The following is a 20,744-nucleotide window of genomic DNA, read 5'->3' on the forward strand; positions in this document are numbered from 1 at the left end:
CGAATGGATAAAGAAGATATAGCAGATATGTGTGTGTATATGGAATATACATGGAATATTATTATATTATATATAATTATGTTTATATAATATACACATTATATTATAATATTATATTATTCCACAAATATATGTGGAATATTATTCAGTCATAAAGAGAGTGAAATCTTGTCATTTGCAACAATGTGAATGGAGCTATAGAGTATAATGCTAAGTGAAATAAGCCAGAGAAAGATAAACCATATGATTTCACTCATGTGGAATTTAAGAAGCAAAACAAAGGAACAAAAGGAAAAAAAGAGACAAATAAAAAACAGACTCTTAACTACAGAGAACAAACATGGTCACCAAAAGGGAGGTGGGTGTAGGAATGGGTGAAATATCTGAAGGCAATTAAAGAATACACTTACCATGATGAGCACTGAATAATGTTTAGAATTGCTGAATCACTGTAGTGTATGTACACTTGAAATTAACATAACACTGTATGTTAACTTTACTGGAATTGAAATAAAAAAACTTAATAAAAAAGAATTAAAACCTGCATTTCCTTTTCTTCACTTTTAATCTTGCCAATTTTAAAAATACCCAAAAACCAAGAGCACATTTTACACACTGTATTTTAGCCAATTTTACAATATTACATTAAAAAATAAGTAAATAAAAAAAGAACACCCAAATCCATTTAGTTTCACAGAAAATAAAATGAAATCTGATTTAGTACTATTTTTTCTTCTTCCGATAGTTTCTCATATATTCATTTTTTAATTTATTCATTCAATAAATATTTACTGAGTAAGTATAATGTATCAAAAATTATTCTAAGCATTAAACATATAGTATATAAAAAGCTCAACAGGGTTAAAAAAGCTCAACAAGACAACAAGATAGTTCTCATGAGAGTTTACAGTGGGGGAAAATGGAAGGAAGGAAGGAAGGAAGGAAGGAAATTATATGAGAATAAGAAATGCTATAAAGAAGACAGAACAATCAATATAGAGTGACTGGGTATGTGTGTGTTGAGGAATCATGGGATTTACAGAGGGCCTAGTGAAAGATCTCTAAATAATTACTGTAGGGGTGCCTGTGTGGCTCAGTCTGCTAAGCATCTGACTCTTGATTTTGGCCCAGGCCATAATCTTTATGGTTCATGGGTTTGAGCCCCACATAGAGTTCCACACTGATGGTGCAGCACCTGCTTGGATTCTTTCCCTCTGCTCCTTCAACACACACACACACACACACACACACACACACACACACACACACTCTCTCTCTCTCTCTCTCTCTCTCTCTCTCTTTCTCTGTCTCTCAAAATGAATGAATAAACTTAAAAAAAATTTTTTTTTGAGCCTGGGTGGCTCAGTCGGTTGGGCGGTCGACTTCGGCTCAGGTCACGATCTCGTGGTTCGTGGGTTCGAGCCTCGCGTCAGGCTCTGTGCTGACAACCCGCTCAAAGCCTGGAGCCTGTTTCAAATTCTGTGTCTCCCTCTTTCTGACCCTTTCCTGCTCTTGCTGTCTCTCTCCCTTTCTCTCTCAGAAATAAATAAAACATTAAAAAATTAAAAAAATTTTAATCACCCTAAGTAGAAACTTAAATGAAGTGAAGAAGCCCATCACAGACAAATCTGAGGAAAGCTCAGATTGGGTAGAGAGAACATTAACTGCCAATACATTAAGGTGTATTCAAGAAACAGAAGGTCAACAATGAAAAAATGGAGGCAGAATCATTACTATATAAACATGCTACTCCATTAAAAATGCCTTCTTGAAAGTCTCCAATGATCTCAATTAGTACCAAACACAATGGCTTTTTCTCTCTATTCATTCTCCTTGAAATTTTTGTCCCTGTATTTTACAGCTAAATATCACTGCCCTTTTCAAGGCTTCATCTTCATTAATTTCTATTTAATAATTGTTATTCTCACCATTACAATTTTAATATTCTAATAATGATTAGTTATAATAATGAATGCTAACTATGTATTTAGCTTTCAGTCCAAATGTCAAACTTTTCTAGCTTTTCACTTGGAAGTTCAACCTTCATCTTTTCCTCTACAGCTTTAAAGCAAAACTCATTGTTACCATTACATATCCACTTCACTAGATTTCTCAATAGTACCTTGGAGTGAAATTTCAAAATTATTTTTTATTCTTTTTTTTCAAATACTATATCATCAAAAATTATGAGATTAAAACACTTCTTGATTATTTTCTTTACTCCTACTTTTTTCTGCAGTATACTATATTGTAAGGCTTATTACTTCATGACTGGATTAGTAGAATAACCTCCTATTCACTCAAGTTCTCAACCATGTAACCCTGCAGCATAGCATAGGTTATAAATCTTCCTAAATCACCGGCTTCCTGATGTTACTCCCTTTGTTATCGATGGCAGTTCCTTTCCAAAAGATCCAGTCAGTCTGCTAAATGGCATTCAAGGCTCTCCATAATTTGACCCTGTTCTACCTATTCAAATTTATATTCTTTCACATCACCATCTGCATTTTATAAATTTGTATTTGCAGAGTATACTTCTGAGACATTATGAGACTCAATTCTTGAGAACTGCTTTGAGACATTTTGACCAGTTAGGATACTGCTACCAGCAGGAGGGCAGTATCATGAATACCTGTACAGACTAATGCTGAAAGCAAAGAACAGGAGGAAAATACTATTTTCCAAAACTAAATTTCAATGAAAAAGAATAAGTAGACATTTAACAGATATACAAATGGGAGCCCTGTCTACCGGTTCCTCTGGGATATCCCTTTGATAGCTCAAATCTATTCACTATAGCGTCAACCACATCATCTTTAAATGTGCCCCTATTTCTTTTCTTCCCCAACTTTATTGAGATATAATTGATATATAGCATAGTGTAAGTTTAAGGTATACACTGTAATGACCTGATATCTATATCTATGTCTATTTCCATATCTACTGCAAAATGAATACAATAAGGTCAGTTAACAGCTCCAATACCCATATAATTACCATTTTGTGTGTGTGATGAAACATTTAGTATATACTTAGTAACTTTCAAGTATATAGTATTGCTAATGATAGTCACCAACCTGTATATTAGATCCCCAGAACTTACTCATTTCATAACTGGAAGTTGGTACTCTGACCAACATCTCATTTCCTCAACTCCCAAGACATTGGCAATCACTATTTCTACTCTCTGTCTTTTTCAGACTCCATATATAAGTGGAATCATAATGTATTTGTCTCTCTGACCTTTCACTTAGCGTAACACCCTCAAGGTCCATCCATGTCATTACAAAAGGCAGAATTTCCTTCTTTTGGGGGCACCCCCTACTTCAGCCAAGGACATCTGGATATAGCTAGAATCTCTAGGCTCACCATCAATTTCTTCCTGTCTCCTTCTCTCACATCAAGACATACACATAATCTACCTCAGGTTTCTTTCTTCTATCCATCTCCTCCACCATATGTCTGTGCCAAACTTTCTGGCATTTAATTTTGATTCTTAATGAACCATTGTCTAACTATGTGTGAGGAAGTTAAAAAATTTTTTTTTAATTATAACTGTGGCCTTTAGAAACCTAGGCTTTGTGAGCCTAGGTTTTCTTCCATGTGTAAGATGAGGCAATAGAACTAGCTAAATTCTTAAGGTCTTTTCTAGCTCTAAGATTCCATTCTTCTGAATTCCTATAAATAGTAGGTATCAAATTGTTAAGTATATTAGGAAGTAAAAACTTGTTAAAATGTAGATTTCTCAACAAAAACTGAATGAATCCGAATCAATAAGCTGAAGTGTAGGTATCAATCTACCTTTCATAAAGGATCCCAATTGCTTCCAATGCAAGGGGTGTAAGGACCACAGTTTGAAAATCATTGTCCTGCTTCATGATTTGATCCATATTGCAAAGCAACGTAACACTTATCATTTGTTGAGTTTTTCTTATTTAATTGGCTGATAATTTTTAGAGTATAATCTGATTTCCAGAGGGTCTCAGAGAGTCTTTCAGAGGTACACAGGTCAAACTTTTTCACTCTTCTTCTCTTAAAAGCATACAGTGGACTTTCATATTCCACATCATAAATACATGCGCATATTATATATTCTTCTAAAAATATCACGTACCATACTTTACTTGATCATCTCCTTATTATTGGCTATCTAAACTATTATCCAGGTTTCTTCTCTTAGGATTACAAACACAATGAACACTCAAGACTATTTTAATTTTGCGTATAATGAGTACTTCCAGTCTAAGACAATATCTGGAGCATAATAAAGAGCGTAATAAATATGAGCCACTTTTTGTTTATATGTATTTCTTTTTATCATCATTCTCATCATTATTATAATGACTACCCAGGCATAACTAAGTTTATTGTCCCTGGAATTCACCTAAATACTTATTTGTACCTTTCTTCTGCTACTGTGGACACACTGTCTCATATAAGGGTTATTTATATGTAATTTACCTCTAATTTAATACCTTGTAAATGTCACAAGGGTAGAAATTATCTTCTATTCACTTATGTTTGCTGATAATGCAAATATCTGAATAATGGATTGAATGGATTCCTTAAGACCACAGAGGTAATAGCCAACACATATAAAGGGTACAAAATGGATATTAAAAATTAGATTTAACATTATGCTTCACCTGAAAGTTCTATCTCAGAATTCTGTAATTCTGTAATTGTCAGCCCTTATATATTTCCCTTGCTTCTCTTCTGCTCAACTAAGGTATCCAAGGCCATGGCTAGGCTGACTGGTCAACTGTAAGCCAAGGATTAACCTATTTATATCTCAAACATAAATTCAAGACAGAGTCTGTGTTTGTGCATGTATCTATATCTGAATTTATCTCTAAATATACATTATGGACAGACAGTTATTCACTTTCTTTTCTCATGCATTTATTTATATGCTTACATACCTATATTTATTAATATATATATGTGTGTATGTATATATATATTTATAGGTATACATAGACACACACTCTTCATTCTCTCATTTCTCTCCTTCCATCATTTCAGAACATCTCCTTGAAAGTCATTTATTCTCAGAGATAAGGATTCTGTTATCTTAGTGATTACCACTGGATACTGAAAGGTGATATGCAAGCTGCCAATACTGCAGACACAGGTCTGGCTATACACAGCAAAAACCTATGAATCTAATAGTTGCTCTAACTAGCAGCTCTCTCCCCTACTCATTCATTCATACCTCCATACAAACTTCACATATATCAAATCTATCCCACAAGTCTAGTTTCTTGCTTTATGTCATCACACTTCTGTTCTAAAACGCAGTCTAGTGATTAGAGCTTTATGGCCTATCTTGCTTTTCTTGGTCCTCTGCACCAAAGGACCTAGGTCCTTTCCACCTAAATTCCAGCAGCAAACAAAGTTCTGACTCCTCTTAGGGACTCCTCTTTCAGAATAAATCTGCCTGAATGTCAAAACTTTCAAGGAACTACATGCACTCTCACAGTTCATCCAGTATAGGTCATATAGAACTCTTCTAATTAGTTTTAGAACACATACCCACAATTTAAACCACTTGCTAATTCTGGCTTTACCATTAGACAATGCCCCTCATCTAGCTGGTCGAAGGAAGATCAAATATCTCAGGCTTTACATCATCTAAAATCAGGTCCCTACAGCCTTACCTTCACTAACTATACCAGGAAACCTGGAATGGACCATCATGCCTCAAGGCTGAACTCTGATTTATGAAAGCAATACTCAGAATTCTTTTTATAAAGCCAAAGAAATCCCAGTGATATGAACACTAACTTCACAATTCAATCTCATCTAATTCTTTTTAACTAATGTTTGCTGAAAACCTAACAGGTGCCAGCAGCAGAGATAAATACTCATGAAGTTTATATTCCAGTGGGAGAAAAGCAATGTGTAAGTAAATAATACTTAAATACACAGTACTTTAGAAGATGGTAAGTGCTAAAGCAAAAATAACTGGGGAAATGTTGACAATGCTGCTTGACAATTCTGTTTTCAGTCACTGTAGATTAACTAGTATCATTCTAGCCCTTCTGTTATGAACAACAATGAAAATTCCTAAAGTACATACGGAATTACTGTTTTTCATGTATCGACAACTAGTAGCCTAGGACAGTAATCCCTAAATAAAAGGAAACAAAATAACTAAGTCCCATGATCACTTCATCTTTCTGCCTGAAGGCACTTTCCAAACAGCCATATATGAGGGGAAAGAGGTAACCAAAGCAGAGAATGTAAATCTGAGCCAAGGAGACAACTGGAATTTATTGGCAGAGAAAGAGAAGGATGTGTGCAAAGGAGGTCCACAGAAGAGGAAAGAACTACCACCAAGGAACTGTAAGCTGAACAATTTCCAGAGCTTGCAGAAAGCTGAGAGATGTTTGAGTTTCAAATGCTATATTACAAATATGTATTGAACACTTGAGTCATTCAGTGAAGACTTCACAAAGGTCAAACATTTAGGAGTCAGGTCAATTAAAGGTTACTCAGAATCCACCTCATAAAACTTAAAATCAAGACAAGTAACCGGGATGACAAAATAAAATCCCACATTCTATTAAGAAAATAACAATAAAATCCAGACACAATAAAGTAGCATTCATACTGTCCAATAAAAGTATAAAAATAAAAATAGTAGTAACAAAATTACTAGGCATAAGCAACAGGTAACATACTCATATTAGGGAGAAAAATCATAAAAAACCATCTTAGATGCAGAAACAACAAAGATGACAGACTTCAAATAATTTCATAAATATGTTAAAGGAGGTAAAGAAACCATAAACATAAAAAGGACAAATCAGAATTAAAACTATAATAAAGAACCAAATGGGACTCAGAGAGATATAAATGCAACACATGAAATGAAAAATATAGTGGATAATTTTAACAGCAGATGACATACAGCAGATGAAACATCACATAGGGCACCAGAACTATCTAAATTGGTGTAGAGAAAAAAAACTGACCTGTGGAACATCAAACAGTATTTTAAGAGCAGTTGGAATTCCAGAGAGATAAAGAAATAGTCTGGAACAGAAAAAATTTTTTTTGAAGAAACAGTGGCTAAAATTCTCATAAATTTGAGGGAAAATATGAACTTACAGATTCAAGAAGCTTAATGAATACGAAGCATGCAAAACACAAAGAAAACCACATCAAGGCACATTATTATGGAATTGCTTAAAACCAACATATGAAAAAATATATTAAAAAGCAGCTAATTGAATACAAGAAATATTATATATAGTAAAAATGGATTAGACTCTGTGCTGCCTGTTATTGAGAGAGAACCCAAGCATAAAACAGAAAAAAATTGTCAACTTCTGAAAGAATAAAAACATTATCACATAATTCAACATCAATGAAAACTGAAAGTCAAATACACATTTTTAGGCAAACAAATGATAAGAAAATCTATTGCCAGTAAACCTGCTATATAAAAACTGTTAAAAGGAAGTAATTCATGCTAAGAAAAAAGACAATAGATGGGACTTCAAAACTACATGTAAAAATGAAAAACACAGAAAATGGTTTTGTAAATTATTTAAAAGATAACAATCGCAAGAAAAATTAAAATTATAGTGGGATTTGTAAGATACATCTAGAAGCAAAATATAAGATAATAATTACACAAAAGATAAGACAGAAGGTAGAAGTATACTCTTGTAAGTTTCTAAACTTATAAATGAAGTGGTTTAATATTATGAAGTTATCCTGTGATAGTTCAAGGTTGTATATTTTCTTTTAAAATTTTTAATGTTTTTTTTTTTTAAATTTATTTCTGAGAGAGAGAGAGAGAGTGTGTGAGCGAGCAGCAGAGGGGGAGAGAGAGAGGGAGACACAGAATCTGAAGCAGGCTCCAGGCTCTGAGCTGGCAGTCAGCACAGAGCCTGATGCAGGGCTCGAACCTACAAACCGTGAGATCATGACCTGAGTCGAAGTCGGACACTTAACCAACTGAGCCACCCAGGCGCCCCTAAGGTTGTATATTTTAAATTAAGCAAACACTAAAAACAAAGTTGGAGAGTAGTAGGAGATAAAGTGGAATACAAAAGCAAAAAAACAAAAAACACCATTAACAACGACAAAAAAACAAACCCAAAAGGAGGCAGAAAAGGAAAGAAGAAAAAGGGAACAAACAACAGATGAACAGGGTGGCTCAGCCGGTTAAGCATCAGACTTTGGCTCAGGTCATGATCTCATGGTTCATGAGTTCAAGCCCTGTATCGGGGTCTGTGCTGACAGCTCAGAGTGGAGTCTGTTTCCGTATCTGTGTCTCCCTCTCTCTCCCACTCCCCTGCTCACACTCTGCTTCTCTCTCTCTTACATTAAACATTAAAAAAACTTTTAATAAAAAATAGATGAACAGATGACTGTGAAATTCAGTAAATATAAACTGATTAAAAACTGCAAATAATAGACATGTCAGAAAAGACAGAAAAGGAAGGCTCATATATTACAATTATAAGAAATGCACACAAATATAAATATATTTAATATTTAAATTTATATAAAATTTATATAAATTTAAACTTATATATTTTATAAATATATAAAAATATATAAAATAAAATATATATAAAATAAAATATAAAAATATATAATAAAAATATATAAAAATATAAATATATAAATATAAATATATTTATATAAAGAGATAAAGTTATAAGTTTAAGACTAAATGAATGGGAAACGATTTATCATGAGAATACTAAGTGGGAATGGTAATATTAATGTTAGATAAAGTAGACTTCATCATAAGAAATATTAAGAAGAACACTTTATAATGGTAACAGGATCAATTTTTCAAGGAGATAAAATCATACTAAATTTGTATGTGTCTAGCAACAAAGCTTCAAAATTTGAAGCAAACTGGAAAATACTGAAGTATGAAATAGAAGTGTGAAATAACTGGAAATGTTAATATTCCTTATTAACTGATACAATATGAAATAGACAATATCAGAGACACAACAGAGAAGATTTTAACACAATGTTGCCCAACTAGACCTAACTGACATTATAGAAACTACACCTACCACAAGCAAAATACACATATTTTCAAGTAAACATGCAAAACTGACCAAGGCAGACCAGATGCTGGGCATAAAACAAGTCTCAATAAATTTAAAGGAACTGAAATTACGCACAGTATCTTTTCTCACCACAGGAAATTAAGCATCATCGACAAAAAGATATGTCAAAATTTCACAATAATTTGGAAATTTAGCAGCACACTTCTATGTAACCAATGTGTCAATGAATCTGAATTGAAATTGGAAAATATTTTGAACTGAATGAAAAATGTAACATATAAAATACGTGGGACATAGCTTGGAGCGAAGTGTATAGCCACAATTGAAGTTATTTAAAAAGGAGGAAGGTTCAAGTAAGTAATCTTAATTTTTTACCTTAGCAATCTAGGAAGACAGACAAAATAAATACAAAGAAAACACTGGAGAAAATTTAAAACATAAATAAATGAAATACAAAAAAATAAAGAAAAATCAAATGGCAGCAAAAGTTCATAAATTAAAAGTTCATTAATTAAAAGTGATAAATTCCTGGCCAGAGTGATCAAAGAATACACTTGCAATTTTCAGGAATGAAAAAAGCAATGTCACTATAGAACCTTAGAAGTTTAGAAAGATAGAAAAAACTTTTAAGTGTATTTTTTATGGAAATTTCAGGTTCACTGAAAAATTGAGAAAGGTGTTATATGGAAACCAACTTGACAATAAACTATTTGTAAAAAAAAAAGGAAAAAAGAAAAATTGAGAAAGGTATAGAGATTCCCCATATTCTTGCTGCCCTACACATGCTTAGCCTCCCCTAAGGTCAACAACTCCCAACAGAGTGGTACATTTATTACAATTGATGAACCTACACTGACACATTTTCATCACCCCCACATCCATAGTTTACCATTAGGATCCACTCTAAGTGTTCTACATTCTATGGTTTTGGACAAATGTATAATGACATGTATCCACCATTAAAGATTCATAGAGTCCTCTCACTAACATAAAAATCTTCTTTGCTCTGCCTCTTCAGATCTCCCTTCCCCCAAACCCTGGCAAACACAGATCCTTTTGCTGTCTTTATAGGTTTGCCTTTTCTAGAATGTCATATACAGATGGGCCCTCAACTTATGCTGGTTTGAACTACTATTTTTTTGAGTTTACAAAAAAGAGTGCAAAAGTGATATACATTCAGTAGAAAACATACCTTCAATTTTGAATTTGGATCTTTTCCAGGGCTGGTGATATGTGATCTAATACTCTTGTGATCCTGGGCAGTGGCAGTGAGAAACAACTCCCAGTCAGTCAGAAGCTCATGAGGGTAAACACCTAATATACTTAGAACCATTCTGTGTCAATAGTACCACTTCTGTTTTTCACTTTTCACTATAGTATTCAATAAACTACATGAGATATTCAACACTTTATAATAAAATAGTCTTTGTGTTAGATTATTTTGACCAACTGTATGATAATGTACATGTTTTGACATTTAAGGTAGACTAGGCTAACCTATAATGTTTGGTAGGTTAAGAGTTTTAAATTATTTGCTGGCTAACAATTTTTCAATTTTCGATGGGTTTTTAAGGATGTAATCTCATCATAAGGAAGATCTGTAGCTGGAATCACACAGTATGTATGTAACCTTTTTACACTGGCTTCTTTCACTTAGTGTTATGCATTTAACATATCTCCAAGTCTTTGCATGACTTAATAGCTCATTTCTTTTAGTGCTGAGTAATATTCCTTTGTCTGGATACACCCAAATTTATGTACCCATTCACCTGCTAAAAGACATCTTACTTAATTGCTTTGAAATGTGGCAATTTTGAATAACGCTGCTATAAACATCCATGTGCAGACTTTTGTGTCATCACAGTTTTCTTCTTTGGGTAAATACACAGGAATGTGATTATTGGTAGGTATGGTAGGGGTATGTTTGCTTTTGAAAGAAACTGCCAAACTGTCATCCACAAGTGCTATATACCATTTTACATTCCCACCTCCAAAGAATGACAGTCCCTGTTTCTCCACATCCTTGCCAGTATTTGGTGTTGTCAGTGTTTTGGATATTGGGCATTCTCATAAGTAAGTAGAAAATCTTGTTTTAATTTGCATTTACCTAATGACATATAGTATGTAATATATTTTCATATGTTTATTTGAGATGTTCATTGTCTTGATGAGATGTCTGTTAAGGTCTTTGGCACATTTTTTACTTGGGAGTTTGCATTTTCTTATTGTTGAGTTTTAAGATATTTTTATATATTTTGGATAACAGCCATTCATTCTATATGTCTTTAGCAAATGTTTCCCTCTAGTCTATAGCTTATCTTTTCATTCTCTTGTTAGTGTCTTTCACAGAACAACTTTTTTTTCATTTTGAAGAAATTCAGATTATCAATTCTTTTTCAGAGATCATGCCTTTGGTGTTGTAATTAAAAAGTCACCACCAAACCTAAGGTCTTCCAGATTTCCACTGTGTTATCTTCTAGTTTTACTGTTTTGAGTTTTACATTTAGGTCTAAGGTCAATTTTCAGTTAATTTTTACGGAAAGTGTAAAGTCAGTGTCTAGGTTCATTTTTAGCTGTGATGTCCAGTTGTCCAACACCATTTGTTGAAAAGGCTATCCTTCCTACACTGTAATGTCTTTGTTCCTTTGTCACAGATTAGTTGACTATATTTATAAGAGTCTATTTCTGCACTGTCTATTCTCTGCATTGATCTATTTGTCAGTTCTTTTGCTAATACCATACTGTCTTAATTACTATAGTTTTAAAATAAGTTCTGAAGTCAGGTAGTGTCAATCCTCCAACTTTGTTCTTCTCTTTCAATAGTATATTGGCTATTCTAAGTCTTTGGCCTCTCCATATAAACTTCGGAATTAGTTTGCCAATATCCACAAAACAACTTGATGGGATTTTGCCTGGGATTGCACTGAATCTGTAGATCAACTTGGGAAGAACTGACATCTTGACAATATTCTCTGCATTCATACATATGGAATAACACTCTCCATTTCTTACTTTAAAAAATTTGAGTATAGTTGACATACAATGTTACATTAGTGTCAAGTGTATAACTACCATTTATTTTTTAGAAGAGTTTTGTAGTATTCCTGCATAGGACTTAAACATTTTTTGTTAGATTTTTACCTAAGTATTTAGTTTGGAGGGGTTACTAATGTATGTGCCCCTGTGGTTTTTCTTTATCTCAAATTCTACATTCACTGCCAGTAAATAGAAAAATGATTGATCACTGTATATTAACCTTGTATCTTGAAACCTTACTATAATTAATTATTAGTTCCAGAAGTTCTTTTGTCAATTATTCCAAATTTATTATGTAGATAATCATGTCATCTGCAAATAAGGACAGTTTTCTTTCTTTCTTCCCCATGATTCCAAGTATACCTTTTATTTCTTTCTAATTTTATTGCATTAGCTAGGACTTCCATTATGATGTGGAAAATGAGTGGTGAAAAGACATCCCTTCCTTGTTCCTGATCTTAGTGGGAAAGCTTCAGGTTTTTACTGTTAAGTATTATATTAATTGTAAATATACTTTAGATATTCTAAAAAGCTGAGGAAGTTCTATTCCTAGTTTGCTGAGAATTTTTGTTGTGAATATGTGCTAAGTTTTGTTAAATGCTTCTCCGCATCTACTGATAAGATCACATGATTCTTCTTGTTTAGTCTTTGAAGTTGATGGATTATATTAAGTGATTTTCGAATTTTGAACTAGGCTTGCATATCTGGGATATATCCCACTTGGTCATAATCTTTATATACACTGTTAGATTTAATTTGCTAATGTTATTTTCAGGATTTTTGCAAGTATATCCACAAGAGAGATCTGTTTCCTTGTCTTCTAATATCTTTGTCTGGTTTTAGGGGTTTTTTTGTTTGTTTTTGTTCTATTTATTTGTGAGAGAAAGAGAAAGACACTGTGAGAAGGGGAAGGTCAGAGAGAGAGGGAGACACAGAATCTGAAGCAGGCTCCAGGCTCTGAGCTAGCTGTCAGCACAGAGCCTGATGCGGGGCTCGAACACACGAACTGTGAGATCATGACCTGAATCAAAGTTGGACGCTTAACTGACTGCGCCACCCAGGCACCCTTGCCTGGTTTCAGTATTAAAGTAATGGTGGCCATCACAGAATGAGCTGGTAAGTATTTCTTCTGCTTCTATCGCCTGAAAGACACTGTAGAGGATTGGTATAAATTCTTCTGCAAATGTCTGGTAGACTTCACCAGTGAATGCACCTGGGCCTGGTACTTCATTTTGTAAGTTATTGATTCAACTTCTTTAACAGATATAAACCTATTAAATTGCCTATTCTTTGTGTGAATTGTGGCAAATTGTGCTTTTTAATAAATTGGTTGATTTCATCTAGGTTATCAAATTTGTGGGCAAAGAGATATTCATAATATTTCTTTGTTATCCTTTTAATGTCCATGGAATCTTACTGATATCCCCTCTTCCATTTCTGATATTAATTTGTGTCTCCTGTTTTTCTTAGTCTAATTAGAAGCTTATCAATTTTATCTATCTTTTAAAGAATTAGTGTTATTGACATTGGTCTTGTTGATTTTCTCTATTGATTTCTTCTTTTCAATTTCATTGATTTCTGCTATAATTTTTATTTGTTTTGTTCCGGTTACTTCAGATTTAATTTGTTCTTGTTTTACCAGTTTCTTAAGGTAGAATCTTAGATGATTTTAGATCTTTCTTCTTTTCTAATATCTAAATTTAATTCTAAGTACTGCTGTTACTGAATCACACAAATTTTGATAACTTGTGTTTTTGTTTTCATTTAGGTCAAAATAATTCTTAAATTTCTCTTGAGATTTCTTCTTTAACCAATGTGTTATTTAAAAATGTTTTTGTTAATCACCAAGCATTTGGGGAATTTTCAGCATTCTAATCATGATTTCTATTATAATTCCACTGTGGTTCACTAACAGTCACTGTATGATTATTTATTTAAATTTGTTAAGGTGTCTTTTGTGGCCCCAAATATGGTCTACCTTAGTGAATGCTCCATATGAGCTTTCATGCATAATTTCCGAAGAAAAATTGGATGTAATTCTTATCTTTGTTCCATTGTAAATATGGCATTTTCTTCCCTCAGCCTTCTTCCAAGATCTTTTTCTATTTTTCTGAGCCTGAATATATGCCAATGTGTCACATGGGTTTTTTTGAGAGGATCATTTATCATGATTGGTGTTCTCTGAGTTTCCTGAATCTGTGGTTTGTTGTCTGAAATTAATTTGGAGAAATTCTTAGTCATCACTGCTTCAAATACTGCTTCTCTTTCTTTTGCCCTACCTTCCCCTTCCTGTATTCTCATTTACACATGTTATGTGTTTTGTAGTTGCCTCACAGTTTTTAGATATTATGTTTTGAGGGCTCTTTTTTCAGTCTTTTCTGTTGTTTTCAGTTTTGGAAGTTTTTCTTTCTTACTAAAGTATTTTTTAATTAACTGTCTCACATACCTAACACTCTTTTTAATTAAAAAAAATTAAGTTTAATTATTTTGAGAGAGAGAGGGAGAGTACAGCAGGGAAGGGGCAGAGGCAGAGGGAGAGGGAGAGGGAGAGAATCCCAAGCAGGCTATGCACTGTCAGTACACAGCCTGATGCAGGACTCGAGCTCACAAACTGTGAGATCATGACCTGAGCTGAAATCAAGACGCATCTGAAGATGCATAATCAACTGAGTCACCAACACACCCTGAATCTTTATTTTTTATTTACGTATAGTTGACATGCAATATTATATTAGTTTCAGGTATTTTACTTAGTGATTTTCCCATTCTGTACATTGTGAAATGCTCACTATAATGAGTGTAGTTATCATCTGTCACCATAAAGTTATTACAATATTATTGACTTATTCCCTATACTGTACTTTTCATCCCTATTTATTCTAAGTTATTTTTTTTTAATGTTTTATTTATTTCTAGGAGAGAGACAGAGAGAGAGACAGCGTGAGCAGGGGAGGGTCAGAGAGAGGGAGGGAGTCACAGACTGAAACAGGCTCCAGGCTCTGAGCTGGCAGTCAGCACAGAGCCCGACGCGGGGCTTGAACCCACGAACCGTGAGATCATGACCTAAGCGAAAGTCAGACACTTAACCAACTAAGCCACCCAGGCGCCCCTCATCCCTATTTATTTTATAACTAGTAGTTTGTACTCATTTGTCCCCTTCATCTATTTCACTCATCTCTCCCTCACGTCCCCTCTGGCAACCATCATTTTGTTCTCTGTATTTGTGAGTCTATTTCAGGGGTTTGGTGGGGGAGCTTCTTTTTCAATATCTTGAAGCTCAGAGATGCTTTCTTCACTCATGTCCAGTCTACTAATAAGCCCATTAAAGGTATTCTTCCTTTCTACTGCAGTGTTTTTAATCTCTAGTATTTCTTTTTGAGTCTTTATTAGAATTTCTATGTCTCTGCTTAAACTGTCCATCCTTTCTTGCATGCTGTCTACTTTATCCATCAGAGCACTTAGCATATTTATCATATTGTTTTAAATTCCCAGTATAATAATTCAAACATTTCTAGTATATCTGAGTCTAATTCTGATGCTTTCTCTGTCTCTTCAAATCATATTTTACCTTTTGTAAGCCCTGTAGTTATACTTTACAGCTAGACCTGATATAGACAGGGTATATGGAACTGTTATAAATAGGCCTTTAGTAATATGGTAATAAGGTATCAGAGAAGGAGAACATTCTCTATTCCTATGATAATGTCTGTCTTTTATTGTACCAGGGCCTGTTAACTTTAAACTTCACAAGTGTTTTTCAGGCTCTTTTATTCCCTGAGGTGGGACAGGGCTAAAGTGGGCTGGAGTTGGGTATTTCCCTTCTCTCTCCCTTCCTTCAGGTGGAAGATTAAAGGGAAGGTATTTTCCTTCCCTCAAGTCCATTAATCTCTGCCAAAACACCAGCATAGTGGGCTCTGATTAAATAGCTTTGCCTGAGGGCAGGCATCCTGAAAAACAGAATGCTCTCATGTATTGCAAAATGGTTCCTTATCCACTACCCATGCTAGAAGTAGCAGTGTGGCAGGATTTTTCTGTGACCTTCAATATAAGAATGTGGTCAAGCTCTCAGAGGTAAAACTTACAAAGTGTGGAGATATCCTGTAGTTTTGCCTCTCAGACTTGTCAACGCTGAGCCTCCAGAGGTGCAGGTTTTCTTATCCCTGTTTTGGTTTCTACAGAAGTTTAGGCTTATAAGTATCTGGTCTAGTAACTTGTGAGTCTCAACTTGCCTGTCTGTCTCTCCACTTTTAGGGGCTGCAGTTTGCCCTGTTATCTCACTTGTCTTACAGATCTTAAGAAGAGTAGCTAATTTTTCAGTTTGTTCAGATTTTGACTTTTTGTTAGGATGGAGTGAGTGTTAACTTCCAAGTTTCTTATGTATAGTACCAGAAACCATAAGTATAATGGAGTACTGTATGCAACTTTACATTAATAAGTTCAACAACTGAGATCAAATTGGTCAAACTATATGAAAGACACAGATTACCAAAACTGATGGAAGAAATATGACTTCACTGGTGAATACTATCATTTAAATAAGAGGGAAAAAACCCCAATCATCTAAAAATCTCTTCAAAAATAGAAAGGGGAATAGTTCTCAAACTCATTTAATGAGACCAACATTGTCTTGAAATCAAAACCAGATGAAGACATTGTAAGGTAACTACAGATCAAGATACATCATAGGCATCAATGTAACAATCCCTTATAAAAAGTTAGTAAGTTAAATCCAACAATATATAGAAAAGATAATAAATACTAAGGAAAGGGTGTTTATTCCAGGAATATAATCTTGATTTAATATTTAAAAATTAATATATATCCTCAATAGAATATTAGCAAATGAAACTCAACAGTACATTAAAAGAGTTATACCCCATGATTAAGTGAGATTTATTCCAAAGATGCAACTATGGTTCAATTTTCCCAAATGAATCAACATAATACACTACATTAACAAAATGAAAATTAAAAATAATATCATTCTGATATATGCAGAAAAAGCATTTGGTAAAACTCAACATCCATTTTTGATAAAAACTCTCAACATTATGGGTATAGGGAGCACATACCTAAATATAAGAAACATTATATATGACAAAGTCAAAAGTTGCAAGCTTTTCTTCTAAGATCAAGAACACAACAAGAGTCACAGACTGTGAGTATGGAGTTCTGGAGTTCTCTCCTGTCCAGCAAGAGAGTGGATACAGAATTGAATACAAGAGAGGCTAATGTCTGGGAGGAGACAAGAGCCCCAAACAGGGGTTCTGTCTCTGTATTTATTGAGCTCTCAAGGTTTTACATATGTGGTGAACGTGCAGAAAAAAAATTAATAATAAAATATAGTGACCATTGATGTGTGTAAGAAGCAAAAGGGTTTGGAGGGTGAGTGGCATTAGAGGTTGAGATTAAAACACAATGATATATTGGCACCAGATGCCAGATGGGCAATGTTTCTCTGTGGGCAATACAGCCAAGTAGCTGATATCTCCAAAGTTTAAGATTGCTAGAGCATGCTGTCTCAAGACTAACAAGGCACCCTTTTCATTAGCTAACTCTGGGCACTTTGCCCCACAGAGTCTTCCGCTTTCGTCCTGTGGAGGCAGCTTTCTTCTCTAAGCTTTGTTATACCTAGTGACTAACTTTGGGTGCTTTTGCCCAAGTGGCAACTTTCCACCTCTATGCTTTGTCTTACTTAATGACTGGCCTTGGGTGCTTTCACCCATTGGTGGTTTTCTGCCCTAAGCCTTGTTAACCCATTGGTGCAAGTGTACAGAATTCTTAACCTTATTTTCCCACAGACAAGGATGTCTACTCTCACAAATTTTATTCAGCATAGTATTGTAAGTACTAGTCAGAGAAGCTAGGCAAGGAAAAGAAATAAAAGGCATTTATATTGATAAGGAGGAAGTAAAATTGTCACTATTTGCAGATGACATGATACTATATAGTGCTAAAGACTCCACCAAAATACTGTAAGAATAAACGAATTCAGTAAAGTTGCAGACTACAAAATCAATATATAGAAATCTGATGTATTTCTATGTGCTAATAACTATCAGAAAAAGAAACCTAAAAAAATAATCCCAATTGCATAAAAAAAATATCCAGGAATAATTTAACTAAGAAGGTCAAAGACCTGCACACTAAAATCTGCAAGACATTGATGAAAGAAATTGAAGAAGACATTGAATACATGGATAGATATTCTGTGCTCATAGGGTGGAAAAATATTGTTAAAATGTCAATAATATGGAAGGCAATCTACTGATCCAGTGCAACCCATATCAAAAGTCTAATGATATTTCTCATGGAACTAGAACAAACAGTTCTCAAATTTGTATAAAACCACAGAAGAACCATATAGCCAAAGAAATTTTGAGAAAGAACAAAGCTAGAGGTATCATGCTCTGATTTCAAACTACATTACAAAGTAACAGTAATAAAAACAGTATGGTTCTGGCATAAAAACAGGCATACAGATCAACAGAAGAGAGCCCAGAAAAGAAAAATGCACATATATGGTCAATAATATATAATAAAGAAGCTAAGACTATACAACAGGGAAAGTGAAGACTATACAACAGTGAAGATACTGTCTTCAATATATAGTGTTAAGAAAACCGTACAGTCACATGCAAAAGAATGAAACTGGAACACAATCTTACACCATATATAAAAATTAACCGCAAATGGATTATAGAAAAGACACTATAAAAGTCCTGGAAGGAAACACAGGGGGTAAACTCCTTTACACTGGTCTTGGTGATGATTTTTTTGGATTTGTCACCAAAAGCAAAGGCAACAAAACCAAAAAATCAGGTGTGAATACATTGAACAAACAACCTTTTGCACAGTAAACAAACAAACAAACAAAAAAACATTAACAAAATGGAAAGGCAACCTACTAGGGGGGAGAAAATATTTGCAAATCATATATCTGATAAAAGGGTATTCTCTGAAATATAAAGAACTCATACAACTCAATAACAACAACAAAAAACCTGTTAAAAAATGGGCAGAAGATCTGAACATTTTTCAATGATAACATATAGATGGTGAACAGACACATGAAATGATGTATAACATCACTAATCATCAGAGGAATGCAAATAAAAGCCACAATCATATCACCTCACACCTGTCAGAATGGCTATCAAAAAGACAAGAAATAACAACTGTTGGTGAGGATGTGGAACAAAGGGAATCTTGTGCTGGGAATGTACACTGGCATAGCCACTATGGAAAGTAGTATGGAGGTTCTGCAAAAAACTAAAAATAAAAGTAGTGCACAATCTTGTATTTACACTTCTGATAGTTACTCAAAGAAAATGAAAACACTAACTTGAAAAGATATGTGCACTCCCATGTTTACTGCAGCATTTACAGTAGCCAAGATATAGAAACAACCTAAGTGTGCATCAACAAGTAAATGAAGAAAATGTGAGGTGTGTATAAGTGTAGACACACAATAGACTATTACTCAGCCATACAACAAAAAAATTTTGCATTTGGAACAACATGGATGGACTTTGAGGACATTAAGCTAAGTGAAATAAGTCAAACAAAGACAAATACCTTATGATCTCATTTTGGTAACCAAAAAAGAAAGAGTCAACCCCCTACCCCCACGAACCAACGGCTCATAAAGAATAGACCGGTGATTGCCACAGGTTGGGGGTGAGGGTGGGAAAAATGGTTGAAGATAGTTAAAAAGTACAAACACCTGGGGGTTGTGGGTGGCTCAGTCAGTTAAACATTCAACTTGGGCTCAGGTCATGATCTCATAGTTCATGGGTTTGACCCCATGTCGGGCTCTGTGTTGACAGCTCAGACCTGGAGTCTGTTGTGGATTCTGTGTCTCCTCTCTCTGTTCCTCCCCTGCTTGTGCTCTCTCGCTCTCAAAAATAAATATTAAAAAAAAGTTTTTAAGTACAAACTTTTAGTTATAAAGTAAATGTGATGGGGATGTACTGTACTGTATATTTGAAAATTACTACAAGAGTAAATCTTAAAGAAAAAATAAGAAAAACATTCTGTAACTATGTATGGTTACAGATGTTAATGACTTACTGTAATGATCATTTCACAATATATAATAATATAGAATCATTATGTTGTATGTCAATTATACCACAATGCTCAATATAGAGTTGTGTAGTTTTGTGGGTGAATTGTATAGATGAATATATCTTAATAAAGCTTTTATAAAAAATCAATATAATGCACTTCATTGATTAAAAGCTCCATTTCAATAGATGCAGAAAAAGGCATCTAAAAAAATGGAATATCAATTTATGAAAAAAAACTCTCAGGAAACTAAGAATACAAAAAGCTTCCTCAACCTGATAAAGGGAATTTACAAAAAACTATAGTGAACAGAATACCTTAATGGTGAAAATCTAAAGGCTTTCTCCCTAAGATCAGTACCAAAGCTTTTGTTCAAAATTCTGCTGAAGTGCAATGCAGTGGAACAGACAATGAAAAGAAACAAATAGTATATAACTGGAAAAAAAACCTGTTTTTAGTCTCAGATATGTTTACGTATATAAAGAAATCTTATGAATGTACAAAACTATTAGCGCTCATAAGTTTTGTTTTGTTTTGTTTTAAATCAAAGTGCTAAGAGAATACAATGGGAAAAGAAACCTTTCCAGC

The 20,744-nt window shown here is 34.0% G+C and overlaps 1 protein-coding gene across 2 annotated transcripts in view; it reads right to left on the reverse strand.

Moving 5' to 3' along the window:
• The window catches only part of SCAPER (S-phase cyclin A associated protein in the ER), a 488,585-nt gene that overhangs the window by 235,268 nt on the left and 232,573 nt on the right, over positions 1 to 20,744 (reverse strand). The window lies entirely within an intron of this gene.

This window comes from Crocuta crocuta, unplaced genomic scaffold (assembly GCF_008692635.1).
Source record: "Crocuta crocuta isolate KB4526 unplaced genomic scaffold, BGI_CrCroc_1.0 scaffold310, whole genome shotgun sequence".
Taxonomy (NCBI): Eukaryota; Metazoa; Chordata; class Mammalia; order Carnivora; family Hyaenidae; genus Crocuta; species Crocuta crocuta.